Source organism: Neodiprion pinetum, chromosome 7 (genome assembly GCF_021155775.2).
Source record: "Neodiprion pinetum isolate iyNeoPine1 chromosome 7, iyNeoPine1.2, whole genome shotgun sequence".
NCBI lineage: Eukaryota > Metazoa > Arthropoda > Insecta > Hymenoptera > Diprionidae > Neodiprion > Neodiprion pinetum.
In genome coordinates this window covers 20,396,553-20,422,609 of record NC_060238.1, presented here as the reverse complement: position 1 = coordinate 20,422,609, position 26,057 = coordinate 20,396,553, and the positions used below count along the sequence as shown (strand labels likewise).

General features: G+C 33.2%; 1 protein-coding gene across 1 annotated transcript in view; it reads right to left on the bottom strand.

Moving 5' to 3' along the window:
- LOC124223730 (hemolymph lipopolysaccharide-binding protein-like) overlaps nt 1-26,057 on the bottom strand; it is a 187,612-nt gene that overhangs the window by 117,675 nt on the left and 43,880 nt on the right. The window contains exon 2 of the transcript XR_011177560.1: nt 25,524-25,664. The gene's annotated coding sequence lies outside the window, so the exon portion shown is untranslated. The remainder of the gene's footprint in view (nt 1-25,523; nt 25,665-26,057) is intronic.

Genomic DNA, 26,057 nt, shown 5'->3' with positions numbered 1-26,057 from the left:
CTTTTCCTCTCCTCCTCTTCTCTCTTTCGTCGTACTCCCTTCAACCACGTCACTGTGTTCACCCGGGGCGGTATTGAAGTTCCGAATTTGAAAAATTGCGAAAACACCTAATTCCGGGATTGTGCGGTGACGAGACTTGAAGTAAGGGAATCAAACTTTGAACAAACAACAAAGTTTCGAATGGTCGGAAACCCGACGGGCTCAAAGTTTCGAAAATTCAAGTTACGATTGAGGAAAATTAGGAAAAGTAAACGTTTCGATATGGTAAAATTCCGAAAGTTAAAATATACTCGCACAGCGTAGTTTACTCGACGAATTGGTGTCAAAAATGAGATAAACCGAAAATCAGAATGACCAGAATCTTGAGCCTAAAAATATCGAAAGTCCAAAACAAAGAAAGATCGAAGTGGTAAAATTTCACCAAGCCGAAAATCTTGGATCATAGTAGTTCCAGCAATATTCAAACAGTTTTTTTTAACGATACCTGTTTTACCGGATTTTTCGAATTACCATAACAAATGAAATTATTCTCAGCGTGTTTTTCAGATGGATTTAAAAATTCATAGGGTAAATACGAGTGATCAAAAGAAAAATGCAATTTCTTTGCAACGTTTTCAGAGGTCGTAATAACATGGGAAAAATCATTGATGTGTTAAAAAAATGTCACGGTTGACTGAGTTGGCGTAAAGAGCCCCGTATATTACATATATATATATATGTATGTACAACGAACTTCCCTCGATATAATCGCCCATGCGTGCTTAAAATATATACCGATAAAAAAAAAAAAAAAAAAGAAGTAGTAGAAGAAGAAGAAGAAGAAGAAGAAGAAGAAGAGTAAAGTAAGTAATACAAGTTTTTACTCGTATTAAACCTATATCTATTACACAGCTGCCGTTGGAATGTATATTAAGGTTGAAACGATGAGAGCGAATCAACGCGAAGTATGAAATACGAAGAGTAAAAAAAAAAAAAAAATATACCGAATAATAGCTGAGGGGTAAACTTCGATAAAAGAACAACAAAGAACTACAAAGAACAATAACGATAAGGTTAAGACGATAACAATAACAATAGTAATATACAGGAAAAAAAAGTTTTAAAACATTTCCCGATACTCGCCCAAGGCGTGTTTTTCTTTTTCTTTTTTTAAATCATTGCCCGATTACACCACATGTTAAAAGAATTTCGTTTGATCGCAATTCTGTGAAAATAATATTTCCCAACGTCGGATGATTTTTCTTCTTTTTCTTTTTCTTCTTCTTCTTCTTCCTTTTTTTTTTTTTTCTTTGTGTGATAAATTGATCACATCCTTGATTTACTCTGCCTGTTATATCACTTTTAAAATAAAGGAGAATAATTTATTTCAGATTTATATTCCCTTTCCTTGGGTTTTTTTTTTTGGGTTTTTTTGGTCGAAGATACGCCGAGAAACAAGGAAAAATTGCGGGGAAGAAAATCGGATGCGTTGAAGATAAGATATAGGAATTTGAAAAAAAAAAATTAATTTCCAACGATAAGATGTAACAAAATATTTTTGAGTGAATTTGTCTATATTATTCATAAGATCCCGTTATTCATTACATTATTTCATTAACACAATATTGCTTGAGAAGTTCAGTTATAATTATCGTCACCATTGTGTGAAATAATCTTATAGAATTTGAAAATTGATAAAATTATTTACTAACAATATATATATATATATATATATTTTGTAAAATTATAAAAGAAGAAGTCATATCATCGAGTCGATTAAAAAGCTGTTCTTCTTCGAGACAAATCACGCGCAAAGAAACGATTTATTAAATTTGCCAATTACGGTAAGAGTAAAATTTTTCCGATATAGGTAAAAAAAAAAAAAAAAAATAATAATAAAAGTAGCTCAATTAAACGTAAACACGATCAACAATTGCAATAATTCGAGTTATCGTGTGAAGCTGCACTGATTTCAATCGATCGAAAACATTTTCATCGCCAATTTATCTGATCGCTGCCGTATATTTGATAAATTCGAGAAACCAAGTCTATGGGAAATCAGCGCACCTGAAAAAGGCACCGATTTGTATCAAATGGTTGGATGACCATTAAGTCGAGACGGTGATTTCGCGTTGCCAACATTACAAGGGTTGTATCGCGAAAAGGTGAGGGTTTTTGGTGTGCGTGTTACACGGAAAAGGGAGAAGAAGAATGAAACGAAGAAAGAGGAGAGGAAAAGGAAACAAAAAAAAAAAAAAACACCTCTCTGAAATCTAGGCTACCGACAACAACGAGAATGGCGATGATAGTTCTTACACACACACACATAGAAAACTTACCCTTTTATATGGATTTGATTTTTTAGACTCAAAAATTCGTACACTTACGGCCGCCGTGATGGTCTAAGAAAAGCGGAAATACGCAGTATGGCGTTGATACAAAATTATAATCGAACTTTAACGAAAAATTAAGAACGAAAACAATTTATTTTGCAAGCAGTGGAATTACATCCTCGGCAATATCCTGATTGCAACAAACTAAGTTTTATCAACACGACTAAACAGAATATTAATTTTTCGAAATGTAATAAAAAATTAATAAATGAGTTAAAACTCTACTCCTTTGACGAATCTGGTTCATAAACGACATCTTTCACACACCTTGTTTCATTTTGGTTCAAATTTTTTTTGTTTTAGTACGAATATTTTCAATCGTACAGCCCTAAAACCGCACATTTCTGCTTTTCTTCGACTTTCACGGCCCGTAAGTATACGAATTTTTGCGTACAAAAAATCGACTCCAAGGTTTTTTTTCAGAGAATTTAATGCTCTACAAGAATATGCCTGAAAATTTTTTTTCATCTCAAACCGGTCAAAAGTTATACCAGGTTTGATGATAAAAATTTTTCTCGCGTCTTATTTAAGTGGGAAATTTCAAACGGCCACAGAAAAAAAATTAAATTTTCGATTAAACCACCTGTATTGATTTTATCCATTTGTCGATTTTTCAACTTTTTCGAAAACAGACTTTTTTCAACTGGCTCCAACTTCAAGTTCTTTGATTCTCTCCGAAAAATGACGTGGGCCTGAAAAGTATCAATGATTCCGAACTTTTTGAAAAAAATTATTGCAAATTTTTCCAACCACACAATTCTACGATTAGGTTAGGTTAGGTTAGGTTAGGTTTGGTTAGGTTCAAGAGAATGAGGTGAGGTTAGGTTAGAGAGAGAAAGAGGGTGAGATGGAGAAATTAGGTTACGCTAGGTCAGGTTAGGTTAGGCTAGATTCGAGAGAGAAATTAGGTTAGGTTAGGTTAGGTTGAAGAAAGTGAGAGAGAGAGAGAAAGAGAGAGTTGGTGACAAGAATTTAATCTGCCGCCTGATTGCACAAAGCGCGATACAAACCCGCTTCATCTTCTCTCGTGACGTGTTGTTTAATTTTGTTATTAATTCCGATTGTCAGCGCTATTATTGTCATCACTGTCATTATTATTTTCGCTATCGTTCTGCTCAATTATTATACTACTTTGATCATGCGCCTAGTCTCCATTATTTTTCACCCTGATATAAATGGCAATGAATTTTCTTAGCTGTAACCAGAAAATCTACAATAACTGTTGTTATTTGTTTCCGCTTCTGGTCGTTGCAATTTTTCTTTTCATATTTTTTTTTTTTTATCTATTTTCGTTTCTACTGCGATTATTCGTTATTAGTGCAAGAATAAGCTGATGTTAAAATGCCTAATTCAATTGATAAAAATATAGTAAACTAAACAGAAATATTTTAACGTTACGATGAACGATAATATTTAATTATTGCCAACTATAATCACACTAAACAGTTATTTGTAACGATTTTTCTTGTAATTCGGAAAACGTAATCGTAATTAACATTAAAGATACACATTATACCACAATTTTCTAGAAAACTATGTAATTATAAATTAAACTAATTACTCGCAATAATTGATAAACGTTATCTATATTGATGTATTTCTTTTTTTTTTTTTTTTGTTCCTCCAATCTTGTAACTTTTCTCGACAAAGAAAATGCCCAAATGATTTCCCAAGGTTTATTTTGCAACTTCCTTTTAACCCTTTTTCCTGTCGGTGGTTAAAACGGAGCGTATCTAATCGTTTCCCTAGCAATTTCCCGAGCGTTCTTTCATTCTGAACACGTGCGGTATAGATAAGACAGAGCGAAGTACCTGAAGCCGTCGGAAAGAGAGTGAGAAAAAGAGAAAAGGCAAGAGAGAGAGAGAGAGAGAGAGAGAGAGAGAGAGAGAGAGAGAGAGAATCTTATTGCCTGGACGATTTTCCTTCCGTCAACGCGACAGGAAAAATTTCATCCACCAATATATAACAGCGAAAACGAAGAAGAGTTCTCGAGTAAACGAAAGTCTATTTGAAATTTCTATTATTTCTATTTGAAATTCGCACATCAAGTTGCAGGCAGTATACATATAATACGTCAGAGCCGTCCTTAATATGGTTGTTTTTGAATTTGCATGCTCACAGGGGCTTGAACGCTTTCAAAATGATGAAAAAGAAAATAATTCCCCAGAAAAATTTAGCTCTCTATATCAACTCTAAGATAGTCCGCTCTATGATCGAAATATCTTATGAAAATAACATGGGGAAAACTTTTCTGCATTTCGAAATTTTATAAGTCTTTGACGAATATACCAGAGATAATGGAAGATGCATGTTTTTTTTATGAAAAAAATTTAATTTTGAATCGAATGAAAGTAATTTTCATTCGCTGTTTTTACCACAATTATTTCCAATAATACCAATACGTCAAAACGTTGTTTTCGAAATTACCAATTTAATGAAAGAAATGTATAAATCAATGTTGACACTATTTATAACTTTTGAAAAAATTAATCTGAAGTATATTTGATGAATGTTTTTTGGGAAATTCATCGATATGTCAACAATTAAATAGTTTGAAACGAGAGTTTAATCACTCATGGATTTAATGTACACCTGATTTTAAGATTTCAAAGATTTCAAAAGACTACAGAGATTTCAGAAATTTCAGGGATTACAAAAGATTTCATAAGATTTCAAGGGATTACTGAAGATTCCATAAGATTTTAAGAGATTACAAATGCTTTCAGACGATTTCAGGGGATTTCTAAGCATCTCGAAAGACTGCAAATGATTTCAAAAGATTTCTAATGATTTCAGAAAGTTTTCAAAAATTCAGAAAAGATTTCGAGGATTTCAAAGAATTTCATAAGATTTCAAGAGGCTACGAAAGATTTCTAAAAATTTCAAAAGATTACAAATGATTTCAAGAGATTTCAAGGATTACAAAAAATATCAATGATTTCAAAAAATTCCAAATGATTTTAAAGGATTTCAGTGGAATTCAACAGATTCCGGCAAATTTCAGAAGATTTTAAGAGTCATTTCACAGACTACAAAGTATTTCAGAAGATTTCAAAGATTGGAAAAGACTTCACAAGATTCACGGAAAGACGTACACCAGATTTCAGGAGTGATTAACCCCTGAGTTTGAAACGATGTTCGAAAATAGCTCTTTGACTTTTTTGCATTTTTGACCCTCTTCAATACGTGCGTATTTAGAAAAATGCTAGCATTTGTCACGAGGGGAAAAAAAAAAACCATTGGAAAAGCGAAACCCAGCAAAATTTGCAGAGTTTCACGCGTGTTGAAATAACGATAATCTTATACGGTAAATCTGTTAATGTGTGATAAACCGGCCGACAGACGGCGAAGCCGCTAATATTTTCGAGTGTGATATTATGCTCCGGGCAAAAAAAAAAAACAAAAAATACACAGAGAGAAAAGAAGGGGAAAAAAAATGGCAAAAAGCATTAGATGAAAAGGAACAACGAACGAAGGAAAAAAACGTGACGATGAAAAAGAAATCCCTCGAGGCGAGGGAAGATATAAATCAAGGGGATGCACGGGTAGGTGGAAACCGGAAACGACTCGAGGGGAAAATAATTTACGTACCTGCCTCTTAATGTATAACGCCGGAAGCTTTAACGGCGAACGTGCCAAGAAAATGAAGAAGGTCTCCACCCTAAACGGAGTAAAATTCATTTTTTCTAAGGTCAGCAGGTATTTTCCTCATACAAATATGATGTGTTAAATGTTAATTCGCGTATCAGACATTTCCCTGAATACTTTCGAGCAAAAAACATTCCCTGCGCAACGATTCGAGCAAGCCGGGCTGCAAATTTAATTGCAGTGCAAATAATCCGGAAATTTTATTCAACTCTGCAAATTTGCCTCGGAATTCTTTTGGTGAAAAAATTTAAAAACGGATTTTAACGAAGTATAAAGATCGAAAAAAAGGATCTAAAATTTGTCAACGTACGGAAGCAAAGTTTTTATACCAAAAACAGCCAAATTATCAATGACTTCAGAGTAATTGGTTATTTTTTATTTTTCGTTTTAACCACAATCTAATTAATTTTAGTACATTTGTGTTCCGTATTTTTCTATACTCGATAAATTCGATAATTTTTATCCTGGAAAGAATGACAAAAATCTTTTTAAATATTTTGCGAGAAATCCATTAAAATTCTACAAATGAAACTTTACGTATCCCTGAGATGATGCTGAATTATTATTATTATTATTATTACTATTATTGTATCCAATACGACCAACACCGCGAGTATAACGCCTATCATTATTAAACGACAATGTCTTGTTGTAAAAATGAGATGTTTAATTATTTCACCAATCTCGCAGAGTGTTTAAAACCAAACAGTTAATTTATAATTACCTACTACACGGGAAATATCGTAAGACGTGCGAGAAATGAGAAACAATGTATTACGTACAATGTAATCAGCGTGAATGATCGAATCGTGACTTTTGTGCGTTTTTTTTCTCCCCCAGCCTTCTTTTATTCCCCTTTTCAAATTCTTCGTCTCCTTTTGTTTTTTGTTTTATTTTATTTTTATTTATTTACTTTTTTTTCTCGCCGTCTAATCGCCACTTCGCGTGTCACAAAATCACTTCGACGGTCATAGAATTCCGAACTTACGTAATCGCTAGACTGTCTCAAGTCGTTTGATTAATATCGCCAGAAGCACTCCAATTTTCAATTCACCAAAATATCGATAAGGTCGGTCAATTTGTCGTTGATTGATCCATTTATCGGATGAATACAAGTTTTTGAATTTTGAAAATTGTCGCGAAAATTGTTCTCAAATTTTAATCGCAATGTTTTAATAAATAATTCATTTTTCTTTTTGCTTTTTTTTTTTTATTTATTTCCACCAGCCGATTATAATTGAATTGTTTTTTTTTGACAAAAAAATATCGTCTCCAATAATTTGTCTTTTGAACTTAATGAGCTGCACGCGAGCAAACTTGTTTCATGGATAATAAACCTTACTAATTGCGATAATAAAAAGGACACAAGTTTACTTTCTTAGCAAATGTTCCAAGGTGAAAAAGCATCCCGTTCGTACAAGAGGTAAAAAAATTTACAAAAACCGCGTCCAATCTAATCGGAAAGAGGACGTCAAGTGCAGCCGGTGAGTCGCTTAATGCCCGGATATTTTCTTTTGCTGCAGGAAATAAGCCCGGAACATTAGTCAAAAGCATGTGTATATATATATATGGGGCATTCCATGTCAACTCGACCAAGTCTGACCCTAACCGTTTTTGATTTTGTTCAAATATTTTTATGTAACCCTCCCAACTCTGAAATAGTGTCCTGAATTTTTTCCGGATTCTTTATTCAACCGGTTGATTGTTTGTAAATATTTAAAGTGAGTTTAAAATCGACAATTTTAAAATTCTCAAATATTTATCAAAAATTGTATTTTCTGTACCGTACATTTCAAGATTGTTCCAGTTATGGAACAATTGTTTTTCTTTCATCAATCAAAACACTGTTTGGACGTTCTGAAATTTCCCTTGAAATTGAAAATTCCAACAAAAAGGAAGAAATAAACAATCGCTCGATAACGGAACTGGATTACAAATGTTTGAAGTAAAAAATTAATTTTCAGACCGTTTAAACAATGTTTTAGTTGATGAAAGAAATTAATATTGCAAAAAAAAAAAAAAATGGAAAAAAAAAGAAGAATTGCATCATGGAACCAGACTTGAAATATTTGGTCTAAAAAAAGAACAATTTTAGAGAATTTTTTTTCAGTATAATCAAAGTACTGGATTTTCAAATAGCTTCAAATATTTATAAATAATTTACCGGTTGAACAATAAATCGAAAAATGTTTAGGCTATTGTTCGAAGATCAGGACAACTGAATAAAATTTTTTGAACTAAATAAGAAACAGTGAGGGTCAGAATTGGTATGGAATGTTCCATATATATGGGTCATTCCGTGTCAAGTCACGGGGTCATTGGCCTGAACCCCTCGGATTTTCATGTCCAATAGGTTTCAGGCTTCGAGTGACCCAAAATATGACCTCAAACATTTAAAAATTCTTATTTCATTCTTCAAGGATTTCCAGAGCTCGGAAATCATTAAGCTCAGGAAAAACACAAAGAGCGACGCGTTTTAAATTTATGAAATTTTTTTCACGCAATTCAATGCTCAAAACAAATACTTTCGTCATAGATGAAACAAAAAAAAAAAAAAAAAAAAAAATTGGATAAGAACAACAAGTATCGTTATTTATTTATTTCTCGACTATTACAGCAGGCATAATTCAAAGGACGCGAATAGAAAAACGACGCTGAAACTTCCGATCCGAACGCGTCAAGTTCCTCTGCCTTGTTGAACGAGTCATTAATTAAGATACGGAAATACCGTCCCTATTTAGCTTTTATACGGTTATCGGATCGCCGTCGGTGGTGGAATTAAACCGAAAGATAAAGGATTGAGACAGACAACGATTGATCGGGATATTCGCCGCTAATGGACCGCGGTACGAGAGGACGATAACATCTTTGAATGTGTTCTGAAGTAGAACTCAACACCGCAAACGACTTTTTTCCATATATCTACGCCTAATACACGTGATATTGTATTGCAAAAAAGGCTAAAACAGATTCGAGATAAACTTTTCGTAAATACTGCTTAAAATATTTTCTATGCATATACATATATATATATATATATATGTATATCTGATTTTATTTGAGGACATCTTTCGAACATGAATTTTGATTTCTTTTTTTTTTTTTTTTTTTTCATCTTTCACTTGCGAAATTATTCCGCCTCGAGTGTGGCAACTGTATTTTTTTTTTTTTTTGTTTTTTTCCAACAAGTTACTGTTGTTCAATATTAATTAAAATTCGAAATTGAAGTTTATTCAATTATTATCAACCACAAATGTTTGTTTAACCGAAATATCGTGTCTATATAGTTTCAACGGAAGCAAACCTTGTCTAATAAAATTATTTTCACTTTTATTATTCGCGTGTGAGAAACGGAAAGTTTCGTGTCCAAGGGGACAAGGAGTGAAAATTGGTGTTCAACGGTGATAATCGTCTCCTAGTGATAAGCCAAGATTTCGACGGTGTTTACAGGTGATCGGGTAATATGCTCAAGTTTCGCCAAGAAGGCAAGTAGAGACTGCCGGGGAGACTATGAGGCGTGAATCGAGGGTTGATTGATCGCTCAGACGCGTCAACAAGTCGATGGCTTAAGGCTCAGCCATCCATCCAAGACACGAGGCGGTACATTAGAGAAACCCCGTATGGAAAGGGTTTAATGGGTTTTGACGAGCGTAGGTGGGTACTGCAAGCCTTTGCGACATATCAATCAATCCGATCCGCGTTTCCGCGAAAGGCGGTAAAGCGGAGTGCAAGGTGAAAGAATTGCTGCGGGCGAGAGTCGAGAGAAAAAAAAAAAAAGGAGTACGCAAACGATCAAGAAGATCGAAAGTTTTGAACGGCTCGAATTTATCGCACGATATCGCTTCGATAATTACGTGGAAGTAACAAAAAAAAAATAAAAATATCACATGCGCGCAAAAGCGAGAAACGAAAAATAATGAGATCGTATTTTTTATTTAAAATTTTCTGGCATATTGGATCGCCGATATTTATTTTGTAGAATTATTCTCACGCTGCGAGAAAAACGTGAATTTCGAAGAAATGAATAAAATCAATTTCTGGAAACACGTCCGAAATATAGGAAAATCTTTCGAAAAGTGTTTCTTTACTCGAAACAAAGGTATTTTGAGTCAATCAAAAAAAAAAAAAACATTTTAAAGCGAACGGGTTGAACTAAAAAACATGGCTTCATGTAAAACTGCAACAATTTGACAATTTTTGTTTGTTACGTATGCATTACAATATCGGTGAAATTCAATAGTTTTTTTTTTTTTGAACAAATTGAAAATATACGTACCGATTATTTTGCAGTTCTCCGCTTTATATACACATGAGAATATATATATATATATGTGGTATATTACAAGAGTGGTCGTTAATTTATCAACATAAACTTCTCACCCCTGGAATCGATGGATAATGACGGAAAAAACAGTGAGTGAATTATTTCAGATGTTCAACTTTCAATTTCAACAATTGGAAAGGGAAAGCCGAAATTGTTTTGAAATCTCAATTTTCGTGTAAGAAAGAAAAAATCTATCGGCCAATTTATTTTATTTAGCTTGGAAATTGAGACTGAAAAAAAAAAAAAAAACTTCAATTTTCGAGTACAGAAGAAAAAATCTGTTATTTGATTAATTTTTTCTGATTCCCTCGAAAGTAGGAGTAAAAAAATTATTTTGCCTCGTAGTTGGAAAGGGTGTTCGAATCAATATTCGACGAGCATATTACGTGAAACAAATATAATCCGTACAATGTCGTAATGCGATAAGAACACCATCTGATACATTTTTCTGCCAAAGTTATTTCGTTATTTCATAATTTTCGATTTTTCACATTATTTTCAGACTAAATATAAAAGAACTGAATAACATCTCACTACCTTTTTACTGAAAAATAGATTAATTTTTTTTTTTTTCGTCATTGCCAAATCGATTTTGTCATTATTTATCAATTCCAAGGGTGAGAAGTAAATATTGGAAATTGACTATGAATATTTTAATGCAAAAAGTCAATTAATCAAGTTGGATATTAGTGACAGAATCTATTCATAGCGTTGAAAAAAAATTTCAAAAGGACAAGAGGGGGAAGTATAATATACTGACTAGATAACGGATAAGTTGAAATATCGAATTTGCGAAAATGTAAAAATACAATTCATAGTATTACAGTATTTCTCACAATTCTGTATTTTGGCTTTCTATATTTTTGACTCTCTACGTTTTTAAATCTTCTAATGAATCAGGTTTCCTCTTATGTGAAATCCTCAAGTTGCCTTATCTGCATTTCGCTTCCCGACCCTCACAAATTTGAAAGCTCAAATTCAAATATATGAAGCTGGGGTTCCCTTGTATTTGATAACTTCAAAAAAGCTCGCATAATTTTTTCTGTAAATTTTTTAATCCACGAATTCATTAGCGATCAAAGAATGCGTGATAATTAACCAGAATCGAACAAACGGTATTTTGAAAAAATATTTAAACCAGCAACATGAACCGTTTTTTTTAAAAAATTTTTTTTTTTTTTTTTAATTTTTTTTTTCTTAAATATTCATATAAACTTAGAAAATTTATACTTTTTTCTTTGTCAAGTGTACCTACAGAGTTTTAGTGAAATTGAACTTGATCAAGCTTTTTCATACTTTTTTTTTTTTTTAAACTTTTCGAGGTTTCGTCGAGAGAAAAGCATGGCGAAAAATTTTAGGAGAAAAAATCGACGCACGGAGCTTTTCAGAATCGCGAAATTCCGGAGTGGCGTAAAACAATCGCTGTTAGCGATAAGGTGACAATCCGCCTGAAAGAATTTACCAATAAAGAGCGTTTAAGGATAGTTTGGCTGTACATTCGCAACCAAAAGTGAGTCTCGTCGACGATATTGAATACTTTGCGATAAGATGGGAATCGGAAAAAAAATCATCCGCAATAAAGACGATAAGAATATTAAATTTCAATAATAACAATGCCGAAAAATTGTCAATAAATTGCTTAAACACAACATTATCCAACAATTTTTTAAGGAAATAAATATGTTGATTTTTCGGAATACACGTGAGTTTTTGAAGTATATTCTCATTACCTCGAAATTGCCGTTTTCGAAAATTTTACATTTTGAAAACTGGAAGAAAAATCGCGAGTCTTAGAAACATTTTCGTGAAAAACGTTTTATATTACAATTGAAAAGTTTCCGGCGCATTGAACGAATAGTTTCGTAATTACAGCGTTTACAAATTTTCGAAAACGGAAATTTGAAAATAGTGAGGAAATTCTTTAAAAATTCGTGTGAATTCCGAAAAATCAACGAATTCATTTCACACGATAAAAAAAAAATAAAAATATATACATCCTAAAAATTTGCTGAGCAATATTTTGCTTAAGCAATTTATTGATAACGTTCGGGCATCATTAAAAATAAAATTTAATCATTTTATCGTCTTTGTTGCGGTTGATTTTTTTCCCCGATTGTTACCTTATAACAAAGTATTCACAATTGTCGACGGGACTCACTTTTGGATGAGAATGTACAGCCGATACATCCTTAAGGGACGAGGATAAAACTGATTGTGACGATCCAGGGATATAATTTGGACTTTATCGCGGGATTCGAGGGCGGTTGGCTGTCCATTTCCGATAAGCAGCCGCCCCGCTGATGTTTTATACGGCGAAGCTCAATCCGAAGCTCTGGAACTGAAGCTTCGATTTTAAGGTAAGCTTTTCATCAGTCGGACGGAGGATAAAACTCGATCGGCTTAACGGCGGAAGAATTAAGGTTGGAAACGAATGTACGTAACAGGAAAAAGAGAGAAATTTGAAACGAAAATTTTTCTTTTACTTTTTTTTATACCTAATTTTAATCTCATTCTTTTTCTCTCAATTTTGTAATCTTTTTACGAGGAAAATATTTCTACTTACAATCATATGTGATCAGACTATTGTTTATTAATTTTTTTTCTTTCTTTCTTGTTTTTTTTTTCTTCTTTTTGCAAGCCTTACGATATATTGTGATATAAAAATCAGTGATCTATGCAGACATTACAAGCCACGAGAAGGGAGAAAAACTGAGAACAGGCATGTGAGAATTTTCTAAAATGGATTCAAGTTCAATTATTCGTCATGTAAGATTCTACAAATCTGGTAAAAAATTATTTTTATTTTTCTCTTCAATTACACAACATCTGTTTCCAATCATTAAAAAATAATATTTAATACCTGAAACATGTGAATCTGTGAAAATCGTTGGTATAAATTTTGTTGAAAACTTGCGTAAAAAATTACTCCAAATTTCAAAATAGATTAATAATTTGAAATCTCAAAATCTTGAAATCATTTTTTTTTTTGAAATCATAGGATGTGTTTGAAATTCTTGTAAATCGTTTCGAAAAATTATTGTCAAAAACGTGTTAAATATTAGGACTTCCGCGTGACCTGAAAGAGCCAACGAACCGGAATGCATCGACCGTATTTCGACAAGAAAATCTGCTTTTTTACAGAGAAAAGAAACCGCAAAAAAGAGGATCGGCCTTTTCAACACAATCTACAAATCGCAAGCATCTGTTAAATTTTATCCGCTCGGCCGATATCCGTTCGCTTTGGTTTTTTTTTTTTTTTTTTTCACCCACAACTTTTTCGCAACACGGTTGAGACACGATCGGAAAGATAAGAAGCTAGTGGAAAAAGGGGGTTCAGAAGCGAAAGAAGCTGGCGGGAAAATCTGTAGGAAATTCCTGCTGTTTGCGAAGAGATGAGAGCTTTTTGCCCAAAGTTTTTTTTTTTTTTTTTTTGTTTCATTTCCCAAGTTGAATTAATTTTAAAAGAAGCCAATCAACCAAAATTTCCTATTTAAATTAAGCTCTGATGAATTTTTGTCCAGTGTATCGAAAATTTCCAAAGTTAAAATAATACCATTATATTACATTCGTTATTTTGCAGACAGAATTCTGTGAAAAAAATTTAGCAATTGACTAATTCGGACATTTCTTTAACAACATTGAAGAAGACGAACTTGAAATTGAGCAGAATTTTGCGATCGTGATATTCCAGCAAAGTTGATCACGCGTACAAAATTATTGTAAAATTGAATAATTATTTGACATTTTGAAATAATACAATTTTGACGTATTCTGACAAATCTATCGAGAATAGATGAATGTATGAAATGTGTAAAAACGTCGACATTGTCAATACGCGATACATACGACAAAGGAATTGTTCAACCGTAACATATTTTGATTGGCACGTGCAGAGAATGGGATTTTATTATTAAACACGAAATCGACGGGTGAATCCTTCCGGAATTCTAGTCAATAAATTTCCGCATGACGATCATAGACAGAAAACGGATCAATGTGAATTTGAAAGAAACTTATAAAATCATGAATGATTGTACCGGAACAATTTTTATATTATTCTTTTATAAAAATATATAATATACAACGACGATTTAATACATGTTAAAAATTAATCAACTCGATACTCGTAACTTTACAATTTAACGATGCATTCTTTATTATGATTATAAAATAAAAATCGTTACTTCGCAACCTTATAAAAACTGTACGAAATTCGTTTAACACGAATTTACGACAAAACAACCTCCTCATTTGTTTATTCAAATTGATACGAATTTTCAATATGCATGTTGTTCATTTTGTCACAATGTTTATACGATATTTAAAACAAAACAATTAGAAATATAGGTATCCTTTAAAAAATGTTGAACTGTTTTTCAAATTCCGTTTTGTTTTCTTCCTTCGTATTTTTTTAATTAATAAACGTGGGTCAATACTTCAACTGTCAGAGAAAAAGAGTGGTGTAAACGCAAAAAAAAAAAAAAAAAAAAAAAAAAAAAACAGAGTCGAGTGATCGATCGTGGAAAAAAAAACAAACGGTTGAATGATTTAGAATCGTGAAAAATAACGCGCGGCTCGTAAATTTTCCGTGTACGGTTTGATAAAGAGAATGGGAAATTTCGGAGTTTATGACTGGCATCCATCCGTATTGTAGAACCAACATCACGAATGTTTATTATGTGCCACATTGCACATATCGCAGAGCATATCAGTGATAAATCACATCGCCGAGAAATTAATTATCAACGAGAGTTATACTTACGAAAAAACATATCGCGTGATCCGTATAGCGGAACTAATTAATTTTATCCCACTCTCCGCAACATTAATCACCTGTGTTTTTTTCTTTTTTTACTGTTCTTTATATTCTTCATTTTCAATTCTCATTTTTCTTCTGCCCTGTTCTTTCAACTTTGACAAATTGTTTCATCCATAGTAGAAGAAAAACGTTATAGTCAAAGAATATTTTCACTTTTCTCATTTTTCAATATTTTTTCGTTACCTATATATACATGGAGTTAATCAGCGATTTAAATTACCATGCGGAAAATATCAAAGCCTTGATTAATTCTTGGATTTTTATTTCATTTCGAAAGTGTTATGAAAACTTGCGATAATTTTTTACATTATTTTTACTGCTCTAATGGAACCACTATTTTTACAATTCTTTGTTTCAACCATATTCTATCAAAAATTTCACCCAATTTTCATCAAATTCATGTTCATATTATTCGAATGAATTTTATATTTCCCTCAACTTGTTGCTAAATTGAAAAGAAAATTGAACCAATTGAGATAAATGAATAAATAAATAAATGGATGGACGAATGAATGAAAGAATGAATGAATGAATGGACGAATGAATGAATGAACGAATGATGGATGAACGAATGAATGAATGAATGAATGAATAAATAAATAAATAAATAAATCAATGTATGAATGATGAATAAATGAATAAATAAACATATAAATAAATAATACGACATCCGAGACGAATAAAAGTTATTACTAATCTTGCAGCGAATCGTTGACAAAAATCTTTTATGTTTCTCGAGATAAATTAACAGCGTGAAACGTTTCCGCGTAATATCCACTATAACCAACGATTCCGCCCACGCAACACGCGACTAAATAATTTATGGTATCATATATCATTCATCACCTTTAAGTGTAAGTATATTAGGTTACGTATAATTGCGGGTTACAGGGTGAAATTAACGTCAACGCTCGTTCGATTCGCTCGTACATTCGATGGTTAAGAATCGGAAAAAATTAATCGTCCTTTGCTGCGGATTGATATAATTGTATATGATATAAAAACAAGTTGTGTTTTGTTAAAAATTAAAAAATATCATGCTGAATTTTGAGCGAAAGAAACAAAAAAAAAAAAAAATACTGCATAATTTGAACACGTGTACGAAAATTTTTCCACAAACGAAAAAGAATTCAATATTCAAACAACGAGTCGATTTTCAACGTCGTTGTGTAAGAAAATAATTCTAAACCGATTTATCAAATTATACATGTTATCGTATGTAATCATAAGAGAACGCGAGGAGCGGTTGATTTAATTATGCGCAATTATTATAGCTATAAATTAACGCTCGTCGTTTAGTATCGGTGTGAAATGAACGCTATTTTGGTCCGCTCACGACGGTATCAACAAACAACAGCCCCCGGTTAGCGCCTGATACGGTATAACAAATTAACAATAACGATAATGACAACGAAATCTCTGCGATTTCGCGGTTAATTGAAAAGCATCGAGATATAAATGATGATACGAATTGCGAACGCAACGAATCCTCGTTAAAGCCACAATAATACCAAATCTCACTTTTAACTCTTTCATTCGCACATTATTGCGCCAAGTCGACTTTTCCAACAAGATAATAACTTGCGGTTTTTGGGGTCGATGATTACGAATCTATGATCAGATTTTTTAAATTCAAAAACTTACGGATCTAACGCGGTGTACGAAAATTTCAAATTTCATAAAATACGGTCAAAAAACTTTATGAACTTCGACTTACTGAATTTTCAAAATTTTCAGATTTCAGATTCGTAATCGGCGACCTCAAAAACCAATGAACAGAGTTTCTTCGCCGGATTCGATGGATATTTTGAAATTTTCGTCCACCACATTGAATCGGCCATCTCGAATTTTTTAAATCTCATTTCAGATTCGTAATAAAAAAAATCCATCTCATTTAGCAGTTTGATAAACCGTCCAATAACGTTGATAATTCAATATTCTCACATGTATAAAACGAATAACTTTTCTTTTTCTTTTTTGCTTACTTTTTGGTCAGCCTATTGAAAGAGTTGAATAAAAATTCCGGCAAAGTAGCATAGTAGTTTTTTCAACGTTATTTCGTTACGAAAGAAAGAAAGGAAGAAAAAAAAAAAAAAAAAAACAGCAGAATAACCTAATAAGTCTGAAAGGTTTTCGTTTTCTTTTTCAAATTAATTATCCATTCTGAATAAACATAATCGTTTCCACCTAAATTCAACTTGAATAACAAATTTCAGTTACTGCGCAATTGTTCAGTATTTACTTAGTGATATGTTCTTAAAGATTTGTTTACTATTTCTACCGCACCTGATAAATCTTTGAAATCGAATCGCGATTCGCATGCATATTTCATACGGTTGTAAAAATTCTTCGGCAACTTGTATATATCGAATTCGTTCGCCCGTCTGGTGAATTCAGGTTCCAAGGTGAAACGCTTCACCTTCTCTCGCTTCTTTCATAAATCGTTATCGAATTCACCATAAGTAAATATAAATATGGTGTATTCCGGGTCAATTCCACCTTTGATTTGACCATTCACCCTCTAGTATCTGACTAACGATTTTTTTTTTATACTGTTTTTCCAACCGCAAAAAGCATTTAGATTTTTTCTTTTACAATATTCCAACCAAAATCGAAGTTGACCGGCAAAGCGGCAATTTTTTTTTTTTTTTTATTTTCAATCATTACAGCCTTCAACTAGAATGTCTGGACAGTTTTTTTTTTTTTTTTTATTTAGAAAAGATACCAAATCCTGAGATATGGAAAAAAAAAACAACAAATGACTAAGCAAAATGTTGTAACGATTTGTTGAAAATTAACCAAAGAAACGATCGTTTTTTGATTTCTGGATTCTAAAAATCTCGAGAAAGAAAAAAAATTACAAAGCTCCATCGCGTTGGAACAAGAGTATAAAAAATCTCAGACCAATTCCAAAATAATGAGGGTCAAACCCTGGTCGAATTGACGTGGAACGCCCCTTATATATATAATATAAATTATTAGAGGTATATATAAATATATATATATTATACATACAATACAAGCTATACGCATGCGGAAATATACAGCTTTGCAAAACTTTCCATCAATTTCTCGACGTCGTATAAATTTGGAAGGTTTTATAACTTGGCGCGTGTGTGTGTCACATACCTACGTGTTTCGTAACTTCCGTAGAATATCAAGATACTCGAACAGCGTTCAGCCTAGGGTGTTTACGTTATTTTAAAATTCTCCCTTCAGCAGTTTTTGGGGTGTGCAATTTCCGGAAAAATCTTACAAAATAGAAGCCTAGATCCTTTTGGGTACGGAGGAAATTCGCCGGGACTCGCGACGAACGCATGAAAAATTTATAACACACCGGGGGCGCCCTTCGAATACAAAACCATTTTTCATCCATCAACCGGGAGTTGAGATGAAATTGTTTTTTTTTTTTTTTTTTCTTTTTTTTCAATTCTTTTTTGCATCTTCGGGAGAGAGATTCGCATTCCAAATATACAAATCGTTGTGATTTCTTTCTATCCGTCGGAAATCAGTCAATCGGAACGTTCAACTTTTTTTTGTAAAGAAAGTAGAAACGAAAACGAAACATTGTCTGTTGTAGAAAAATTTTTTAAATTATTAAATTGATTTACTAAATTTTGAAAAAAATTATCCCTACCAGTTTTTTACCGTATCAATTGTGTCACTGCTATATAGTTATTTGTTAATATCGTCTTGAAGTAATGAGACAACTTTTGCGCGAGTAGTGAATTTTGGTGAAATATGCATTTAGAAATCGACGTAAAAAACGAAATCGGGGTTGCGGGTATGGATTAATAATTACAATAATGTTGGTAAAAAAAAATCCTCATAAAACGACAACGAAAAATTTCGTTTCGTGAATTATATTTGATGAATATTTTAATGTTTCAAGTTGTGCGAAATAAAAAAAAAAAAAAAAAAAACTGTCGAGGTGCGATAAACGTTTGGCGGCCCGAATAATTCGCAGAAAAAGAAATTTCCTTACTTCGCGTGTAATTTTCGTTTCACTTGCGTATAATCGAAGTATTTCATCGTATATTCACTCGTATTATTTGATTCGACTTAAAATACATGTTACACAGATTATAATAATTAATATATTTGAAGTAACGGGAATTTTACGGTCATTTTCATACGAAAGTAACGCAAATTGAAAAATGTAAACTATTCATAACCCGTTTCAATTATCTATGATATATGTATTACGTACTGTATACATATACGAATAAAAAGTAACGCTGTTTCAAAATCAGAAAGGAAGAATAAACGATTTCCTTTTAAGTACATTATTATTTATAAATAATAATGATAACACTTAAAATTTTATTCAAGCTAAGCAATGCTTGACAAAATTTTTGTTCCAATTTTTTAAATTCGTACTCACGAGATAAAACTCGCGTGATTTTTTTCCACTGCTTCTATACATATTATTTAAAAAAAAAGAAACCTGAACTTTATATATATATATATATACGCATATACGAAATACATAATACTTTGCATATAATCGATGAATCGTGACTTATTTCAAAGGTGTCTTCGATCAAGAATAAAGCAGGTATTCGTTGTTGTTATTATTATTATTATTATTGTTGTTATTATACGGTGATCAAAAAGTTTCGTCGTCGGAGAAATTTGTCTTATTTCTCTCTTTTGTGCTTTAAGCCCTCATCGAAATAAGTCGTTTGAAGGTCTCATATATTGTGAAGAAAAACTGCGAGAAATTGAATAGCAAAGAAAGACAGCAAATGTGATTTTAAATCCATAAGACGAATCCCGGTTCAAAGAAATTGATCAAAGGTCGAGCTTTCTATCTACGCTGCGCGGTATATATGAGGCATTCCGAGTTAAAAAAAATTTTTTGTTACCGATACCTTTTTTTCTTCGTATCTGTCGAAACGTTCGTTGAGTTGTGAAATTTGTAAACCTTTTTTACGATTTTTCCACGTTTCAAATTTTGCATAAATTCATATTTCGTTGAGTAATAAAACTTTTCACGTGTCTTCGATTCTGTAACGAACATGTTTAAATCAAGTACAGAAGGTGAAATTAATATGTGATAATTTGTTTTTTTTTTTTTTTCTTCCAATCGTCGAACAAGTTTGTTACGAATACGGAATCGGTAAGATTTGAGAATTTGTCCAGTGAAAGTGTTGAAAGAAACGTTTGAAACATCGATTATTGTGAATTGGAATATTTTTGAAGTGCCGTTGAAAAGAGAAAGAATAATAAAAAAATAAAAAAGAAAAAAAAAACGTATGATCGTAACCGAAAATTAACATTTCGAGAATTGCAAAGAAAAGTCTGATTATAATTGACAACTCGAGAACGGTTTTACAAAACGGAGAGTAATAAAATAGATTGTTTCAAAAAGATCTATTTATTGTTAGTCCCAGAAACAAAAAAACTTTCGACAAAATTGTAAATCGTTATAAAGTGAAAATCTAGTCCAAGTAATCGACACCGAATGCCTTATATATAATACATATTCACTCCGCGAATCGAACGTCTTACCAAGCGTAGTTCGGTTCTATCGAACCCTACATATTCGAATATCACAGTTTGAGAAGAGTCGGTATGGAAAACGTTCTCCAACTATCAAGTTTCAATTTTATCTCATTACATCACGTCTCTAGCTTCTGTACATTTTCTCAAGTTTCTGCATCGGATAATTGTTTAAAATTAGAATAAAATCTGTTTCCCTGTGAGACAAATTTTGAGACATTAATAATTGCGAAAATTTTCAACTCATCTTGAGAAGATAAGAGTGGCCAAAAAATGATCCGTTTTCGATTGAATTTCAAAATCAAAATTTCGACAAATTTAAATCGAATCGATTACATCTCCTCATACTCGGTTTTTGTTTTTTACTACCATAAACTATAAATTAGCAGAAAAAAAAAAAACTTTTCCGCTATTTATACCGCATAATGAAATTTACCAGATTTTGGTTTCAAATGCACCGTTTCAAAAACATACGAAACAATCGATTAATCGATTAATTTTGTACCGATTCAATCGCGTCGTGTTCGATAATTTTTTTATGTAATCGATTAATCGATGCATCGATTATCCTTAGCTTAGTGACCGTCGCTTTTGTCAGACAAACCTAATTTTATCCAGGTTTTATAGGACCAAAAAAAAAAAATCACCGACCATAAAGCCTTTTATCTTTATTCATTTTATTTCGGTTAATTTTAGCGTACACATACGACTTTCAAGTACCTACTTTTGCAGCGAATGCCACGGAAAAAAAAAAAAATAAATAAATTAAAAAATTTTGTTTTTAAATTATCCACCCTTTTACCGCCAAATTCGCCTTAATTTTTGGCGAATACGTTCCTGTACCATTTGGCACGCGATATACGTCCAAACACATCGGCGCAACATGCACGTACAGAGATGTAGATGTAGGTGATACACCGTACATACATGCATGCGTACCCCAGATCCCAGAGGGAATTACACCACATGTCCCGTAGAGCATAGAGAAAAGTCTCTCGCAGGCGAGGTTGGATCGATGTCGGGAGTACCTACATCCCCAGCTGGAGCAGCGGTGACGTTGCACAGTTTCCGTATCTATGAACCTAGGAAACGTGAAACCGTCTTGCGGAGGAGGCATCAACACGTAGCAGCTACGATACGTTGGCATCAATTTACCACGTCGTACGTAGCGTAAAGATTTACTACAGAGAGCAGCAATTGATATACTGAAATGGGTGAGAGCCAACTAAATTCTTCTATCTTCCCGAGTGCCGACGATTTCGTCTAAAAGTTTACCGACTACCTAGCTGCGATAACTCCTCCTTACTCGTGCTCTTTATCTTCTTTATCCCTCTTTTTTCACCATCCGAGTACATGACCTGCTGGTTTGGAAGAAGGTGCGAGGAAAAGAAAGACTTGTTCGAAAACTGGGTATAGGAACATCATCTTTGGCACTCTTTGAACAACGTCGTCCTTGTTTCTAGTGCTAAAAATTCTATCCAATCATTGTATTCGTCACGAAAACCTGTCCTGGTGATAATGTAAAACGGAATTCTTCGATAATAAATTGTTGAAGAAGCGATGTTAACAATGATCGAAGCTAATTTGTCACTTTTTTTTTTATAATTTCTGGCCACGCTCTCATTTACATGCAATCGATATGACCACAAATGGATCGATGGATGGCCACATACGATACTGTGTTTTGCTTAAATGATCGATTACTTTATCGAGTTAAATATATTCAAATCGTGAGCCTCTTTCATTCATTAAAACATAAATAAGCCTAAGAATATTCAAAATCGTATAAAATCACCAGATTTTCGTCATTTCCAACGTTCTGATGGTAAAATCTTTTTCTATAACTGTTCGTATCTTAGCTTCATTTGTCGATTTGTCTCATTCAACTGCTGCCGAATTGTTATTTTATTACGCGAATCTACGATGCGAGAGCCCTTTTCAGGGTAGCCAAGTACTAATTTTAGCAAAATAAATTCCGTGACATATCCAGGTTTTCCGAAGTTTTTCTAAACAAGATGCAACCCGGTAATCTTCGAAGCATTTGCGAAATGCTCGTAGCTGATACATCGCGATATTTTACCGAGTCAAACAAATATTTCAGACGCCTCGGGAAACCTCTCTGTGTGTGTGCAGGACAGATTATTAAACAACACGATATAAATCAAACAATTATCCTCGTACTGCAGGAGACAAAAGTCCGAGGTCTACAAGCTGTTTCCTAGTAAAAGCCTCAGTACGTTGAGTTGCCTACCGCCGAGGGGAACAAATATCGGTAAAACAGACCTACCGATTCATAGTCACTTTAATCAAGTCAAGTGATATAATCATTACGACGTGACTTCAGAATGCGATAACTGAAGGGTTCAGCATAGGTTATAAACAACGAAACAACTGCTTGGCCAAATCCACACAACTTGAAAATACGAGCAGTTCCAGCTCACTTGGAAGACCTTAAACGCGAAACCTACCGATAATTTGGTCGATCTGCATTACCGATATTTGTTCCCCTTGATGATAGGCATCCCAAGACACTGCGGCGTTTGCCCGGAAACACCCTGTATATATGTGTGTACGAATGATTTGTCGAAACTTCTGTCTGCCGAAGAGAAACGGTAATGCTGGATATAAGGTACATACGACACAGCCAGCGGGTGCTCGTGAAGTATTGATACAAACAACCTGGCGAGAGGAGAGAGAGAGAGAGAGAGAGAGAGAAAGCACAGTTCTCCTGGCTAGTTACCCTGAACTTTCTACAAGTTTCGTTTGGCTCAAGTTGCTTTGGTTTAACTGGAAGGTCCCTCCCGTTTGTAAATACAAAGGCAAAGAAGGTAGGCAGCCATTTTAATTTCACCTTACACAGAATTTTATACGTAACGATTGTAAAGGATAGGAAAGTGTACCTACGACAAAAATTTTTAATTGTCGTTCTCCTAGTCTCGTAGTGATCCTCAACTGTTTATATTTTTTTACTGTAAATATGACGTATACAGTTTTGCGTAATAAATGAAAATTTGTACACTGTTACTGAGAACCAGAGAATCTTGTCTGTGTTGCTGAATTCTTTTTGATCAACGACGAGTATTCTCTTGTAGCTACATATTCAGATAATTTTATATTGGCGTTGTGATCAATTTCACGGCAATACTTTGTTCAACTGAAAAAATATTACAAACTAATCAAACATATGTCATGTATCATAAACCAGAAAATTTAGTACCAACGACTGTTCACAGTGACAAGAATAGTTCCTTGTACCACATTTTCTTTTACTTCTAGTATTAATGTTAGAGCTGTTATTGTAACGATATTCATATATGACTGAAATTTTCTAGTATAAATGTGTTTTTTTTTTTTTTTCTTCTCAAAGAAGTGTATTTCAAACGTTGCGAATTTCCGCAATATTACGCGTATTACGCGCTGTTTGGGATTATGATATCTACACGTTATATCAGTATATTATACTATTCTCTTTGCAGACCGAGGATTGAGGATTTGCATACTGCTACAAAACGCTACTGTATTATACAGAGGTGTTATGTATACACATACATATGATATTGACTGAGGTATTGAACTGATACAGCGAACGTGATACGATATTTGAAATTCCCTTCCCTTATTATACAAAAACTTTGATACGCTTGACTTCCACCCTATAATTCGATTTGTTATTTCGTTTTTTTTTTTGTTTTTTTTTTTCAAATACCACCTATCGAAAAATGTTCCAAACGACTTCTTATATTCACAAAAAGAATTCGGCGATTTTACTGAAAATGTAAGAAAACAATTATGTTAAAAAAAAAAATGTAGCAAATTTTTTCAACTTCAATCTTATTATGTTTGAAAAACCGCACCAATGTTTCAAAAATTCACCCAAGAGTTTCTTTTTTTTCAACAGTCAATTCGACATTGACATTTGAATGATCAATAAATCAATATCAGCATAATCTTGGGAAATTAAATATACACTAACGCGAGACAATTCCGGGTTTTTTTTTTCATTTCTCACGTTACTGACTGTGCGAGTCCATAATTCAAAACGTACAAAATTTTCGTTCACACGAAGTACATGATACACAAGATATAACGGGCGTAGAAAAATCGATCGCAGGTCAACGAGACGAAGAATAACAGCGCACGATTACTTGGTGAGGTAATAAATGGCGGGAGCGAGGAATGGAAGAAGAAAAATAAAGGAAAAAGGTATATAATTGCACGAAGAAAAAAAAAAAAAAGAATCAAGGCTATTCTTCTTCGACGCTTCTTTGACGGTTTCCATCGACTCGCCTGTCTCAGCAGACTCCTTTTTTCCCCTCGTAATTCGCATTCGACCTTGCGCCATTATTATCGGCATCCTCTCCTTCTCTTTCTCTCTCTCTCTCTCTCTTCTCTTTCCTGTGTTATTCCTTAATCTTATATTTTACTTTATTGTTATTCAAACACGTGTCTATTCTTATATTTTCTCAATCACCATCGTTTTATTTAGTTATTATTTATAATTTGTTAACATTGGTTATACTTGAGTATGTATTCATTTTTCCCCGTAGTGTTCTAGGGCGGTCATAAGGTACGTAATCAAATAAAAATAAAATCTCTCTGAGCGCGCCTCTGTGATTTAAGGTCACGAAGTACTCCCACCTTTACCGACCGAGAAAACTCGATACATGCCTGCTCGGTCGGTAAGGGTAGGAGTACAACATGACCTTAAACTTGCCGCGTAAAAGCCGGCTTAAACTTTTTCATCCTATTTCATTCTCCGGTTTTGACGAGAAGAATACGCCTCCGATCCTTGCGTCGTATATTGCACGTGTCTATGTAAATATGTAACGGTATATAGAGTGGATATGTGTCTTACCGTAATAGCTTTCAAGATGGGGAAATTTCTTAGGTACACGTGCTGAAAATTATCCTTCGAATTTTCTCCCTCATTTTTCTCCTCCGTATTTATCAATTTATCTTCTCACACCATTGCCATCCAGTTCGTAGATTAATATTTCTGGAATCATGAATGGATATGGAAAAAGTTTAATACCTCTCAGCTCAATAAAAAGAGAGACGTAAATATTTCACAGCGGAGATACATTTTTCAGCTTCAACGTCTCTGTGGAATGAAAGATTATCCCTTGCAAATAACAACTATCGTTGAACATGAGATTCAAATTTTTTTTTTTTTCTTTTTTTCTTCTTATACTAAACTATCGGAAATGAGATAATAAATGATATTCAAACGCGATGAATTAGATCTTTTCTTTGAATTTTATTTTAAATGCACGAGGATGGACCGCCTTTTCTTTTCTAATGTCGCCAAGAGACTGACGATAAGACCCATTCGGACCCACCGCCGCCTTGGAGGGCCGAAAGGCTTCGAATTTCGACGTATGGGTCATAA